The sequence below is a fragment of the Rhinoraja longicauda genome, chromosome 10 (assembly GCF_053455715.1).
Source record: "Rhinoraja longicauda isolate Sanriku21f chromosome 10, sRhiLon1.1, whole genome shotgun sequence".
Taxonomy (NCBI): Eukaryota; Metazoa; Chordata; class Chondrichthyes; order Rajiformes; family Arhynchobatidae; genus Rhinoraja; species Rhinoraja longicauda.
Window position 1 is genome coordinate 38,502,880 of NC_135962.1, and position 16,030 is coordinate 38,518,909.

The following is a 16,030-nucleotide window of genomic DNA, read 5'->3' on the forward strand; positions in this document are numbered from 1 at the left end:
CCCAACTTCTCAGTGTAACTGTGGAAAGTGACGAACTGTACACTGCAAGGGCCAGGAAGCGAGCGGGTACGATCATCTCTGACCCCTCTCACCCTGGCCACAAACTCTTTGAAGCACTTCCCTCGGGGAAGCGACCACAGACTGTCAAAGCCACCACAGCCAGGCAGAAAAACAGCTTTTTATCCACGAGCAGTACCTCTACTCAACAGCCAAAAGTCTGTAGCCTCCTTTTGCTCTGGTATTTTATTTTATTCGTCACATGTTTAAATTATAATGTTTTATTTTTAATTGTCTACTGTATATCGTGTTGTTATCCTTGCGAGCAAAGCACCAAGGCAAATTCCTTGTATGTATACATACTTGGCTAATAAACTTTATTCAATTCAATTCAAGAGGAGTTGACTTTTCAGATTGATGACTGTTCATTTGAACCAGTAGGTCACCACTTGAACGATTTCTCAGACATAACACATCAATATCTCTTGACCTCTGCCAACACCCTCATAAAACTTCCCTGCACAATAATTTAAGGACCCAATAACCCAAGTCCCATCAATGAGATTAAGGTGGGCAAGGGAGAAATCAATAGGAATTTAATAAAAGAGGAAACAACAAGCAGAAAGAGAGTGAACTCCAATGACAATTCAAGTCCGAAGGAACACGTTAATTTTCAGTTTTAAAGAAAGTGTTTGGAAGTAAAGGAACGCCCAACCTACATACAGCAGATACACAGGAGCAAGTTTTTAGGAGACCAGTGGGATGGCTTTTTTTCGTTTTAGTTTAGTTTAGAGATACAGTGCGGAAACAGGCCCTTCGGCCCACCGAGTCCACACCGACAAGCAATCCCCGCACATTAACACTTTCTACACACACTAGAGAACATTTACATTTATACCAAGCCAATTAACCTACCAACCTGTACTTCTTTGGAGTGTGGGAAGAAACTGAAGATCTCGGAGAAATCTCATGCCGGTCACGGGGAGAACGTACAAACTCCGTACAGACAGCACCCGTGGTCAGGATTGAACACGGGTCTCTGCCGCTGTAAGGCAGCAACTCTACCGCTGCGCCACCGTGCCGTGACGGCTACCGCAGGGATGCAGGCACCTTCTGCAGTGCGGGAACAGTTCATGGTGCTACCTGGATGGGCGTTTGGTGCCCTGGCTTAACGACTGCCTGCCCTTGGTCTTCATTGGGATGTGTTGGCAGGCAGGCACATTTCCAACTTGCGAACTGTCAGTTGTCAGGAAGGGAACCCTGTTGTTTACCCTGTGATGGAGCTGCGTACTGAAACCCAGCGAGCCTGTGTTGGAGAGGAGACGACTACCTCTGCGAGGATACTCCTCCTGTTGCAAACCTCCTCCACTGGGTCATCCAGTGCCACATCCAAACAACGTGTACGCCCTCTCTCCCAGCCCCAATACATCCCACTGCATGCTGCTGACAGACAATTAAAGTACTCTCTAGCTTCTGAGAACATAGAACTGTTCAGCACAGGAACAGGCCATTCTATCTATAGGAAATTCATCACATCTCATCAACTTCTACAGATGCGCCATGGAAAGCATTTTATCGGGATGCATCACAGCATGGTTTGGGAACAACTCCATCCAAGACTGCAAGAAATTGCAGAGAGTTGTGGAGGCAGCCCAGTCCATCACACAAACTAACCTCCCTTCCATTGATTCCATTTACATCTCACGCTGTCACGCCAAGGCCACCAGCATAGTTAAGGAGGAGTATCACTCCGGTCACTCCCTCTTCTTCCCTCTCCCATCAGGCAAGAGGTACAGAAGTGCAAAAATGCACACCTCCAGATTCAGGAACAGTTTCTTCCCAGCTGTTATCAAGTAACTGAACCATCCTATCAACAAGTAGAGAGCGATCCCGTGCTACTGGCTACCTCATTGAAGACCTCAGACTATTTTTAAATTGGACTTTATCTTACACTAAACATTATCCCTTTATCATTTATCTGTACAGTGTGGACGGCTCAATGGTAATCATGCATTGTCTTTCTGCTCACTGGCTCGCCTGCAACAAAAGCTTTTCACGGTACCTCGGTGCACGTGATGATAAACTAAGCTAATTGTGGGCCTGTTTTTAGCCAGAGGTCAAAGTAACCGCAGAGGATTCTACAATTTCACCGGCACTTCCTCCATGCAAAGTACCTTCAGTATAGCTGTCATTCATTCCATCATTCAACTCCTCCCGGATCAGCTACACCTAAATCGCTTAGCCTGCTTCCTTTCCCAGCTTTTCCATATTTATTTCTGACTAGTTTGACTGACTACCCTACAAACCATAAAATATAATTATTTTAATTATGGATGATTTATCTCTGGGAAAGCGGCAATGAGAGTAGCATATATTTTTCTCCACTGAATAGGTACTATTCTGGATTAGTACGGGTGTCGGGGGCTGTAGGGAGAAGGCAGGGAAATGGGGTTAGGAGAGAGAGATAGATCAGCCATGATTGAATGGCGGAGTAGACTCGATGGGCCAAATGGCCTAATACTGTTCCTATCACTTGTGACCTTTAATGGTTACCTTTTACTTATTGTATTATTGATTATTATATTGATAATTGCAAGTAAGAATTTAATTGTTCTGTTCCCCATACAAATGACAATGAAACACTCTTGACTCTCTTTATTTCCACACATTCTTTAAGCCTTTTGAAATGTTTCATGTGTCGATATATAATTGAGTTATTCCCTTCAGTTTAAATTTTCCAGAATTTGTTTTCCATTTTGAAACATAAAAGTTCAATAACCTTTGCTCTACTAATTATATTTTTCAGCCCCATTATTCATTCCATTTCTATTTTTTGATTAGTGGGAATTTGGGCCCTGCCCAAACAAAGAGTGAAACAGGCTGAGTCACTGAACTAAAAGATCTAGTATTTTTAATCTGCTGCCCTGTTTTAAACATGGACTAAGCAGCACGATTCCACAACCAACAACAACACTGAGGGAAGGTCGCTTGTAAAACATGTCAAGGAAATTAATAAATAGCACCGAATTAAAGTGAGAATTTAGATTAATCTGGGATTTATCCTTTGTCCTTTCAAGCTTTCATTCTGTGATTTACAATTCAATTTGAACTCCCTCACTTAAATTGTATTCCAATTACTAAATCAATACAGGATCTAAATATGGAGACACAAGGGACTGCAGATGCTGGAAGCTTGACCAAAACACAAAGTGCTGGAGGAACTCAGCCAGTCAGGCAGCATCTGTGGAGGGAATGGACAGACAATGTTTGGGGACGGGACCCTTCTTCAAAAGGGTCCTCTCTGATGTGAAAAAGGGTCCCGACTCAGGTCCTGAATAATCCATCTGGGCAAACGCAGAGCAGACTAAAGGCACATCAAGTCACATATGCCCAACAGGAGGTGCACTGACCCTTTGGTTGGTTTCCAGGACTCAATATTCTTGGTGAGTCCCTCATATCTTTTACCAAGAACCAGCTCCTTAGCTGGGAACAGGCATGTTGCCCCCCAGGCCTGGTGGGCTTGAGGGAACCGAATGGAGCTGCCACACCTAAACTGTTTCTGATAGTAATCAAAGTGTTTCCCCCTGTGGGAATGCTGATAGTTCCTTGTTCCACTGAGTAAATTAACCTTCTCAAAAGCTAATTTTGCCAGTGATGTTGGCAAAGGCAGATACAAGCATGGCATTTAAGATGCTTTTAGAGAGGAACTTGGATATGCAAGACATGAAGGGATATGGATCACATACAGGTACAGGAGATTTTAATCTAAAAACCCTGACCTCCAGGTTCAAGAACAGCTTCTTCCCAGCAACCTTCATGTTCTGAACACTGCACAACACTAACCTCAGCAACAATTATCTGTTTTTTAGTTGCACTGTGAGCTTTGATTTAGCACTATAATGGTTAGCCAGTATTACAGTTCTTAATTTAGTATAGTATTGATTATTACTATATATATTTGTGTATCCCTCCCCCACCCAAGTCACACCATGTCTCATTTTCATCCAACAAACAGCGAACAATGGCCTGTTTCCTTTATCATTGTTACTTTTTTTTCATATCTTTTATACATTGTTCTATATCTCTCTTCATCATCATCATTAATATCTCTCGATTTCCTTTCCCCCCCACTAGTCTGAAGAAGGGTCTCGACCCGAAACGTCACCCATTCCTTCTCTCCAGAGATGCTTCCTGTCCTCCTGAGTTGCTCCAGGTTTTTGTGTCTACAGTTTAAACCAGCATCTGCAGTCCCTTCCTACATATTTATGTGTGTGTTATTTGCAGTAATAAAATAAACAAAAACATTATGGGCTTGTGAAGCTGTGTCAAGTAAGAATTTCTTTGTTCCATTGCCAGTACATCTGAGAATTAAACATTGATGACTCACCACACTCGCCGGCGATCAGATCTCAGTGACGGTAACAAGTTAGGACACAGTGGTCGGGGTCCTGGTCTCCCAGGTCCAGAGACCTACGTCTGATCCTAACCTCTGGTGCTGACGGGGGAGTTTGCTCATTCTCTCTGTGGCTACATGGGATTCCCCCACGATGCCCTGCTTTCCTTCCACATCCCAAAGACATGCTGGTTGGTTGGCTGGCTACTGTCAATTGGCCCAATGCGGATGGGGAGCTGATGGATTAGGAAGAGTTGATAGACGCAAAGTGCTGGAGTAACTCAGCGGGTTAGGAAACATCTCTGGAGAAAAAGGATGGGTGACATTTTGGGTCGGGATTCTTATTCAGACTTCGTCAGATTAGGAAGAGTTGATAAGTGTTGCAAGGTGACAAAGTAGGATTGATACAGGTGGGTGCTTGATTGTTGGTGCTGAGACAATGGGCTGAAAGACCTGTTTCCATGCTCAAAACACAAAGTGCTGCATGAACTCAATGGGTCAGGCACATCTGTGGTGGGAGCAGAAAGCCAACATTTTGGGTCGGGACATTTCTTCATACTTCCAGGCTACATGGCTCCATGTCTGGGAATACACTGTCATAATGTCTCAACTGGTCATTAATGCTAATCACCTCAGACAATCCGCCATCTTTCACACACTCTTGTCACCATGAGTTTATTCCCAACCAATGTTGTTGACTGCATGTTGTCTGTTCAAACCACTCACTTGCACACAGAAAATAAGAACATTACGTTAGCTGCTTTACCATTGGACTGCAACTGTTCAAAGAAAGCCATTTCATTCCCTTCTGCAAACAAACAAGCACAAGCAATAACTTCTGAGCTAGGCAGCGACACCATCATGAAAATCAATTATAAACAAGACTGACCATCAATAAGCATGTTGCATGATGAATGGAACCTTGCAGCCAAACTGTTTATTGAGAGAATTTGACAACCATATGATTGAATGTACGAGGAATGAAGGAGGCTAGAGTTGTGGACACTGCCCCGTCTAGCGCAGATACTGACCTCCTCACCATTGAAGGAATCTACAGGAAGCACTGCCCCAAAAAGACGCACACCACCCTTGCCATACTATTATCTTGCTCCCACCATCAGGAAGAAGGTACAAGAGCATGAAAACCATGACCTCCAGATTCAAGAGCAGCTTCGCCCAGCAACCATCAAGCTCTTGAACGGTACACAACACTAATCTCAGCAACTAGAATTAGCTGCCGACTGCTTTTTTTTGGTTGCAATGCAGACTTTGATTTTGCACTATTATGGTTCCCTACCGTCCGGCGCGGCCTGGAATAGAGCCCCGACGTGGCAATTTTGACTGCCTGACCGCGGGGATAAGACAGCAGAGAAGAGCAAAGACATTCTGGCCTTCCATCACAGTGAGGAGGTGACTGGAGAAGACTCACTGTGATAGATGTTTTTTTGTTTTATGTTGCTTTTAGTGATTGTGTGTTTTATTGCTTTCTTTTTTATTGCCTCTCATTGTTGACTGTGGGTAATGTGATTTCGTCCAAAAACATGTTTTTGGATGACAATAAAGGTACTTTATACTTATACTTTATACTTATATAGTATTGCTGATTACCGGAGTCTGAAGAAGGATCTCGAACCGAAACATCACCTATCCATGTTCTCCAGGGGTGCTGCCTGACATGCAAAGTTGCTCTAGCATTTTGTGTCCTTCCTTGGTAAACAGCACCTGCAGTTCCTTGTTTCTACATTACTGAATATTAATTTATTGTATTATTGATTATTGCATATTTATCTGTGTGTTGTGGCATTAGAAGAAACTAAAATGCTGCAGCAAGTAAGAATTTTATTGCTCTGCTGCCAGTAGAAACGACCATTAAACACTCTTGCCTCTTGATAGAAATACAACATCGCAGTCAGACAACCGGCTAGATATTTGGAATTGGAAAGATAATTAAGCTGTCATTGGTTGTTGTAACATTTGGGCAGTCCACTAATTACAAAGGTTACCAAGATTGCCTTCAATTTTATTATTAGTAATGCATATTGCGCTGTCCTCAGGGAATTTTTTAATTCTTTCTCATTTATGCTTATCTTTCTCATGGCTTATCAAACTAAAGTTTAAAAGAATAAACCTTGAGATGCAACTTGATCTTTATTTGTCGATAAATGCCGTGCCTTACCAATAAAGTAGAATTTTATGCTTATTGATTGCCAGAGCAGCAGTCATGTAGAGAAAAATAAATTCTTAAGTCTTTGTCTAACTGCTTGCATTTCCCTCGGTATTTAATGTCACTGTTCACACTTTCATTCCAGCTGTGGTTGCACACTTGTTTCACGTTGACAATCTCTCATTTTGGGATTGTCACTGAATCTTTTTGCTTCAATCTCCTTTCCTCAGTCCTTTCACTCACATTTGCACCACCTCTGTAATAGGGTAGACAGTGTGGTGAAAAAGGTTTTCAGTACACTGGCCTTCGTCAGTAAGTCAGCCAGGGTGTCCAGATGGGTAGGAGAAAGAGAGGGTGCGGGCAGGTGGTATAACTTGGACCTGGGGAATGCTTTGCTCGTACCATTGGATTGTAAGCTACCCAAGGAGGTGCTGTTATATATGCTCCATATGAGGTGCTGTTCCTCCAGATATAATTCTGAAGTTTGGTCACTGTTGCAGTATTTAAAAAATGGGGCTGCCAAACAACTCCAGATACCCTTGAACAGAATGATAGAATACAGTGTAGATGGAACTCTATGTCAGTAAATTCCTATTCAATGCATGACACGAGGGATTAATTTTGGCTCGGAATTCAGGAGAGCTACTCTGGTCTCTGAAAAATTCCATTGGATCTTTCCACCTGAGAGAGCTGCCAAGACATTAGTTTAACACTCCACTGAGGTGCAGTCCAGATTACGATATTAATCTCTTGATCGGTGGTCGAACTCACAATGTACTGACACAGGGCAGACCTTGGCTCCCACCAAGTCACTGAAAATTGATCAAAACATCAGAGGCATCAACACTGTTCAGTGCACAGTACCCTGTCAATTGTTCAACAAGGACAATCGCCTTCTAATCTCGTTTTTCTCCACACCTTCTACATTCTTCACTTCCATAAACAGATCCAAATCCCTCTTAAAATTTTACATAGTTATTGTATCAGATAAAAGACTCCACATTCGAACCACCCACTATCAGAAATATAGGCATCAAACTGCTCTACTTCCTCTTCTGCTGATAATCCTCAGCTTTTACATGTTGTGAGAGTTATCTGCTGCTATAAAAAGTCATTTAGAACGTATGTTCTCAAAGCTCTCCCAAAAACTCTGCCCAAGACTGCAAGAAATTGCAGAGAGTAATCTTAAACTAAACGAAAACTAAACTAAAAACTAAAGATGTGGATGTAGCCCAGTCCATCGCTCAGACGGGACTCTCCACCATTGACTATCTGCACCATGCAACTTAGGGAAAGCAGCCAACATACTCAAGGACCACTCACAGCCATGGTCAGGCAAAAGATACCAAAAGCTTGAAACCACATACAAACAGATTCAGGAACAGCTTCCTTCCAGCTGTTATCAGACTACTAAACAATCCTCCCATAAACTGGGCTGCAGTCATGATCTTCTGACCTACCACATTGTGGACGCTGGACTTTTTTTCTGTATCAGTAACACAACAATGCTGTAACACAATACCGCACTCTGGCATTTTCCTCTTGCACTACTTGTTCTACTTGTGTACAGCCTGATTGTACTCATGTATAGTATAATTTGACTGGATAGCAAGCAAACATAGCTTTTTATTGTATCTCGGTACACGTGACAATAATAAACCAATATTGATGATATATTCTCCCAAATCTCCCTTAAAACACAAAAGGCAGCTTCATGCAGTGCAAATTGCCCCCACACAGTACAAGATTGAACAGACCTGTTTGCTGATGTTGTTCAAAGTTTAAACACTGTATATTATAAATTTATATTGTCCAAGAAACATGCAGCACAAAACAGGCCTTTGGTCCACCGAGTTCACAACAACCATCAACCCCATTTACAGGCATCCAATATTAAACCCATTCTATTTTCCCCACCTTCTTAACAACTCCCCCCAGATGCTATCACTCACCTGAAGAAGGTTACAGCTACCCATTAACCCACAGGTTTGTGGGATGTGGGGTGACACTCAAAATGCCCAGAGGGAGAACATGAAAACTTCACAGACAGCATCTGTAGTCAGGAATAACCCAGAGTTTCTGGTGTGGTGAGGCAGCAGCTTAACTAGTTGTGCCACTGCATAATTATTTAAATTTATAAAGTTAGGAAGCCTTTGGTAGCCAATCCTCCACAAACTCCAAACTTACAGAATTCCCTCTTTATTTCTCACTGATTCTGCCACCTTTCCATTAAATTATCTGCTTAAAAAACCTCGCTCTCTGCCCCATTGCAGTGTGAAGGTAATGGCGACGTTTGTTCCATAACACTGGCAGTGCTGGCTCAAAGGGCTGAATGGCCTCCTCCTGCACCTATTTTCTATGTTTCTATGTTAACACCCCTGAGAAAGACTTTCAGATTATTATTTGCCTCAGACGTGCTATAGAAATACAAGTTGTTGTTAATGGTAATTCAAGGATGAAAGATAAATCTAAATTAGTAAAAATATTTTGCAGTTTATAGACAACCCTTAGAAGTGCCTACATTTTATATAGTGCATACAATATTTCCAATAAATATATGTTAAATAATTTCCTTTGATTAGCTCCCAAGAGGCATAATTCAGCAACTTGGTCTAAACAATGTCGAGCAATGCAATGATAGACTGATAGTAAAGTGTTCAGCTAACAGCAATTCAACAAATCTGATTCTAATTATACAGAAACTGTACACCAATATGAAATTACACATGATATTACTAATAATTACACAGGATTAATTAGTAATTAATAATGAAAATCACTGATATTACACATGATATAAAAACATTGGTTAGGCAGTTTTGCGTGCAGTTCTGGTCACCCATTACACGAAGGATGTGGAGGCTTTGGAAAAGATGCAGAAGTTTACCTGAATGCTGCCTGGATTAGAAGGTATTGGCTCTAAAAGAGAGGTTGGACAGATTTGGATTATTTTCTCTGGAGCAATGAAGGCTGAGGGGAGACCTGATGGAGATATATAGAATTATGAGAAGCATAGATATGGTAGACTGTCAGAATTTTTTTTCCATGATGGAAATGTCAAAGACATAGCTTTAAGCAGTAAGAAGGGCAACGTTGCAAGGAGATGTGCAGGGCATGTTTTTAAAAAAAACTTTTTGAGAGGGTGGTGGGTGCCTGGAATGGTGGTGAAGGCAGATACGATAGTGACATTTAAGATGCTTTTAGATAGGCACATGGATATGCAAGGAATGGAGGGATATGAACTAAGTGCAGGCGGCGGAGATTAGTTTAACTTGGCATCAGGTCCAGCACAGACATTGAGGGCCGAAGGGCCTGCTCCTCTGCTGTACTGTTTTATGTTCATGTCTCAAGAATTGTTAAGCCATTGTTTGCCAAAGCAATCAACAACATGTCAGGTACAACACAAAGTACTGGAGGAACTCAGCGGGTCAGACAGCATCTGGGGAGGGAATGCGCAGACAAGGTTCTAGGTTCCAGGAAGAGGCTGGTGCAGTGGGAACTGGGCCCATGCACCATAAACAGTTCAAAAGCAGCAAACTTCTAACTGTTTACTTTCAAAAACTCCAGAGGCTTCTTTTTGTTGGAGGACTTAAAGGCATCTCCCCCAATCAGACAGTGAGAAAGCACACGGGAGGAGTTTTGCATGATTGAACCGTTATCAATTTCATTTAGAAATATAATAACACAAAGATATGAAATCAATTTGGAGTCAGAAAGTAGTACAGCATCAAACAGGCCCTTCTGTCCACATCACCTTGTCCACGCCGACCAAGTTGGTACACTGGGCTAGTCCCATTTGCCTGCATTTGGCCTTTAAGTCTAAACCTTTCCCAACCACATATCTGTCCATATGCCTTTTAAAAGTTGAAATTGTATTCTCTTCCATAGCTCCTCTTGTAGCTGACTCCAGATATGGACTAGCCTAGAATAATGTGCAGCAAGGAACTGCAGATGCTGGTTATTACGAAGATAGATAGACTTCTTCAGAAGGTTCCGACACGAAACGTCACCTATTTCATTTCTCCAGAGATGCTGCCTGACCTGCTGAGTTACTCCAGCATTTTGTTTATCTAGCCTAGAATAATGTTGGGCTTAAAGCTATTGCAACACTCTAGGCAGCTTCAGTTTGCTCTGTAACAGTCATATAAGCTAAAAATGTACAACTATGTACAGAATAAGAAACACAAATCCCAATAGGACAGCTGTGAACAATATCATCTGTTTATTGTAGCTGCCCCTCACAGATACAAGGCCCTCGGGGAACCAGAAGCTTAATGAGACTAATTAGTTTCTGTTTTTAAAGTAAACAAAAACAAACTAATTTATCAATGTAAGCAAAAACATTTGACCAGGACAGGACATTACCATATGGAAATCCAGCCTCAGTTAAGGCTTTTAGTTTTAGCAGTTCCCTCTGTCAATAGAATTATACATCATGAGAACAGTCCCTTCAACCCAACTCATTCATGCCAACCAAGAAGCCCCTTCCAAGCCAGGTCCACTTGCCCGCATTTAGTTCATATCCCCTGTAAACCTTTCCTATCTATGTGCCTGTCCAAATGCCTCAACTACCTCCTCAGGCAGCTCCATATACCCACTACACTAAACTGTAAGGAACTGCAGATGCCACAAAAAAAAAAGATACATAGTGCTAGAGTAACTCAGCTAGTGAGGCAGCATCTCGGGAGGACATGGATTGTTGATATTTCAGGTTGGGATGTTGGTTTGGGTCCCAACCCGAAATGTCACCTCTCCCTGTCCTCCAGAGATGCTGCCCAACCTACTAAATTCCACCAGCACTGTTGGGGTTTTTTTAAAGTCATTTTATCAATGTATTTTTATTTAAACCTTTACTACTACCATGCTGGGTAAGGAATTCCAGAATCAGTGGTCAAACTGAACATAGCAGATAGCCTTCATTCTTGAACAGAATATATATCAAAGACAGTTCCAATCTTTCCTTTATAGACATGTCACTCATGATCAAAATAAACCCACACTGTCAAGACATCTTACTGGAACACTGTTGTGAACACTGTTGTGAACACTGCCCAGTCCATCATCGGCTCTGACCTCCCCGCCATCGAAGGGATTTATCAGAGTCGCTGCCTCAAAAAGGCTGCCAGCATCATCAGAGACCCACGCCATCCTGGACACACACTCATTTCACCCCTACTATTGGGAAGAAGGTACAGGAGCCTGAAAACTGTAACGTCCAGGTTCAGGAACAGCTTCTTCCCTGCAGCCATCAGGCTATTAAACATTCCAACCTCAAATAAGCTCTGAACTACAATCGACTATTATTATACTACGTATAAGAAGATAACTGCAGATGCTTGTACAAATCGAAGGTTTTTATTCACAAAATGCTGGAGTAACTCAGCAGGTCAGGCAGCATCTCGGGAGAGAAGGAATGGGTGATGTTTTGGGTCGAGACCCTTCTTCAGACTGAAGATACTACTATTATACTATTATACTACTATTGTTTGGGGTTTTTTGAGTATGTGTGTGTATGTATATATATATGTGTGTGTGTGTGTGTGTGTGTGGAAATACACACACTGAACTTTTTTTCCCTCTCTCGTTTATCATATTGTTTACAGTGTACTATGTTTATATATTCTGTTGTGCTGCAGCGAATAAGAATCCCATTGTTCTATCTGGGATACATGACAATAAAACACTCTTGACTCTTAAATGTATTTTTTTCTCTCCAAAGAATCAGCTTAGTTTGACTTTTATTCCCCGCAATGTTTTACTGTTTTCTAAAAGCAGTGCTAACTCCCTAGAGCACCGCAGAGTGAAATTAAAATCAGCTTTAATTAACTGCTACCCTGCAGCAGAGACGGCGAAAAGGGACATTTCCATTGGCATTGCCCTTGTGTACACGTCCAGGGACACACAGGCAAAGATACTTGGCTTGCTGTAGTCACATATAATAGGCAAATCAAAAGGTAACCCACTCCCCCCAGCAAACAAGCAAAAGCCTTTGAGCTTTTTGTTCTTGTTGCAATATTCAAGCAAATGTCAAATGTGAGATTAATTGGAGAGTCCAAAACATGCCTGTGACACACACTGCCCCCAAGAGAGGCCTTGCTTCAGTGGAACAGTGTATTCAAATCTGTGCACTCGCTCCATTGGCTGCTTCGTCGTTTCGCAACAAACCTTCCAACAATGTTACTTTTTCCGGGGCCCAATAGGATCCTGCAAGGCGATTTAAACATCGCACGGAGAGTCAGGGCAAGGTGGGCTTTGGCTGGCTGGCCGTGATCACCGATTCACTTTCAACAAGGGCTCTCCACCCCCAAACAAGAGCATTATGTCGCCTTACGAACCACTGACAGAATCGCCCAGGCCCCCGGCGGCGGGGTTTAGTGTTTCTAAATATATATATTTTTTAAAAGGAATATATATTTAAAAAAAAAGGTTTAGTGAGGGACTTGAGAGTTGGAAGTTATCCTGGGTACTATCCGTCGATCTGATCCTTTAAAAAAACAAACACAATCAACTCACAGAAACCTCAGAGAGGAAATAACTCGCATTGTTTTAACAATTGTTAGTTCCTCGGCAGAAGCCAGCGATCACACAAACTGCGCCCCGCGGCTTTGAGGCGGAGTAAATGTCCAAGTCTCCAAGATCTTAAATACGTTTAGACAAGAAAGATGGAAAGCAAAAAGATCCAGACAACAGGAATCTTACAGACCAAACACGTTTACCAGAAATCTTTTAAGGATTGCTCAACTCTGTCCTGTAGGGACTGGCGCGGGTTTCAGACAAAACCACAGGAATGACAAGTCTTTCCCGGTGAGAGGGGAGTTTGCCCAACACATTCCACCGGGATTGTACATGGACGACACAAACATTTTCCCACAGACACTGCACAAGCAAACAGATCACCGAAGTAGATATCAAGTTTTACAGCGAATTGGGAATCATTCAAAATCACAGAATCTCTTGGAAGTAACTTTGAGTCTAACTCTACGGCAGCTCAAAAGTGCCTCTGCTCTGTACAGGCTTGTAAAATGTTACTTTCACCTCAACGAAACCCTTCTTATTCTTTAAAAAAAAAGACGTTGAAGTAAAGCCAGCAGTCTCTTACCGCTGAAAGTGCTCCCAAATGCTCAGCAGTCCAAGTGTAATGTCCGCCCGAGACTCGGCAAAGCCAAAGTGGGAAGAGTTGCAGAAGACAAACTTCAGTGCCACATCTGCGCTGCTGCCGGCAGTGGTCCGCATGTGCTGCTCCACTCAGTCCCCACACACACACACACACACACATAGGCTGGCAGCGACTCTGTACATGTGTTTGTTTTTGTGTGAGTGTCAGCTCTGGGCAGAAGCTGGCTTTATCCTCGATCCTTCTCACCCTTCGCCCCTGTCGGAGTCAGAGTCGCACAGAACAGCGGGGCAGCTGGAAGTCATCGGTGCATGGGCTTTGTGTTGCAATCCCCCTCTCCTGGCTACTGGGATGGTTTGCTCCACTCCCCTGACATGTCAGCTCCTGTCTGCCTCGCTGTGTGTGTGTGTGTGTGTCACTGCGTTCATGTGCACACCAAAGAACAGATCCCTCCAACCCGGCCAGAACACTTTACACGCAGTCCCAGACTACACAACACCACTCTCCTCCCTGGACTGTAACCCAGCTCAGCTCCCCTGCCTGTGTCTCTGTTCCTTCGCCCAGCATTGAACGAGCAACGTTACACTGGCTTGCAACAAGGAGGTTCTATTGTTCTGGTTTTGTAACTCAACTAACATCTCTTTCCCGTGTTCACCATATGCTGAGCCCCAGTGGCTCCGTCTGCTCGCATGTTGCGTGAGACATATTTGTACATGTTACGCCCTGCGGCTGAAATATGAACACTCCTCTAAGGGATGATCACACGGTCTGGAAGGCGTGCTGTTCCCAACTATGCGCGGCTTGAGGACAATTTATATAGACTGGGGGAGGGGGACGGGAGGGAGAGATTGAGATGGGGAGGGATGGAGAAAGATGTGGGGGGGGGGGGAGGGAGATACGTGAGGGGAGGAAGATATGTGAGGGGAGAGAGGAAGACATGATGAGGGGGAGGGGGGAGGGGAGATGGGGAAGGAGGGTAGAGAGAAATGGGAAGGGAGGGTGAGAGAGATGGGTAAGGAGGGAGAAGTGGGGAGGGGGTGAGAGATATGCAGAGGAAGAGAGAGAGAGAGAGAGACGGGTAGGGGAGGGAGAAATGGAGAGGGACAGAGGTGGGGAGGGAGGAAGGGAGAGATGGGGAGCGAGAGGGAGGGATGGGTGGAGGGAGTAGAGAATAGGTGAGAGGGAGGGAGGGGAGAGGGGTGAAGGAGAGGGATGATGAAGGAGGGAGGGTGAAAGGAAGAGGGAGGGATGGGTAGAGGTACATGGAGGGAGAGGGAGGATGAAAAGGAAGAAGGGGGTAGAGGAGGGAGGGGTGGGAGAGAGGAAGGGGAGGGGGGTGAGGGAAGAGAGAGTGAGGGAAGGTGATGGAATGGAAGGGAGGGAAAGGGGGGTTGGGGAAGGAGACAAACAGCTTTCAGCAAAACATGGTGCTGAAGGAAATCAGCAGGTCAGGCAGTTTCTGTGGCGGGAATAGACAGACAATGTTTCAGGTTGGGTCCCTCCTTCAGACTGATGGAGTTGGGGAGGGGTAGAAAACTGGAAAAGAGAAGTGAGGGTAGGACAAAGCTTGGCTTTGATAAAGTCAATGCTTTCTTGTTCAGTGACCAAAGCCAAGTTTACGTTTTGGCAACAGAAGTGGGGAAACTCACTTTTCTGGTTTTTCATAGTACAGAATTATTGAAATCTGGAAACACAAGAACTGTAGATACTGGAAACTTGAGCAAAACACAAAGTGTTGGAGGAACTCACCGGGTCAGGCTGTGTCTGAGCAGGGAATGAACAGGCAACATTTTGAGTTGGCACACTTCTTCAGACTGATCAGCCTGAAGAAGGGTCCTGACCCGAAACATCATCTGACCATTCCCGTCACATAAATGAAATCTGATCTCCCTTGTCAAAATCTCTCTGTTAATTCACAACCTTTCCTAACTATCATTTAGATCCCGTCTCCTCCAGCATGGGTCACAGGCCCCCAGAAACCATAAGGTTGAATCAACCCAACTTACAATAGATTCATGGAGCTATACTGCATGGAAACAGACCCCTTCAGCCCACCTTGTCCATGCTGACCAAGCTGGCATACTGGGTTCATCTTATTTGCCTACATATAGCCAATAGCCACTCCAGTTTCCTCCCACACTCCAAAGACGTACAGGTATGTAGGTTAATTGGCTGGGTAAATGTAAAAATTGTCCCTAGTGGGTGTAGGATAGTGTTAATGTACGGGGATCGCTGGGCGGCACGGACTTGGAGGGCCGAAAAGGCCTGTTTCCGGCTGTATATATATGATATGATATGATATGAATAGCCCTCTGAACCTTCCTATCCATATATCTGTCCAAATGTCTTTTAAAAGTCATAA

The 16,030-nt window shown here is 43.6% G+C and overlaps 1 protein-coding gene across 1 annotated transcript in view; it reads right to left on the minus strand.

Annotated features, from left to right (window-relative positions):
* Positions 1 to 14,043, minus strand: part of frmd6 (FERM domain containing 6) — a 113,906-nt gene extending 99,863 nt beyond the window's left edge. The window contains exon 1 of the mRNA XM_078406701.1: positions 13,654 to 14,043. The gene's annotated coding sequence lies outside the window, so the exon portion shown is untranslated. The remainder of the gene's footprint in view (positions 1 to 13,653) is intronic.
* Positions 14,044 to 16,030: the final 1,987 nt, after the last annotated feature.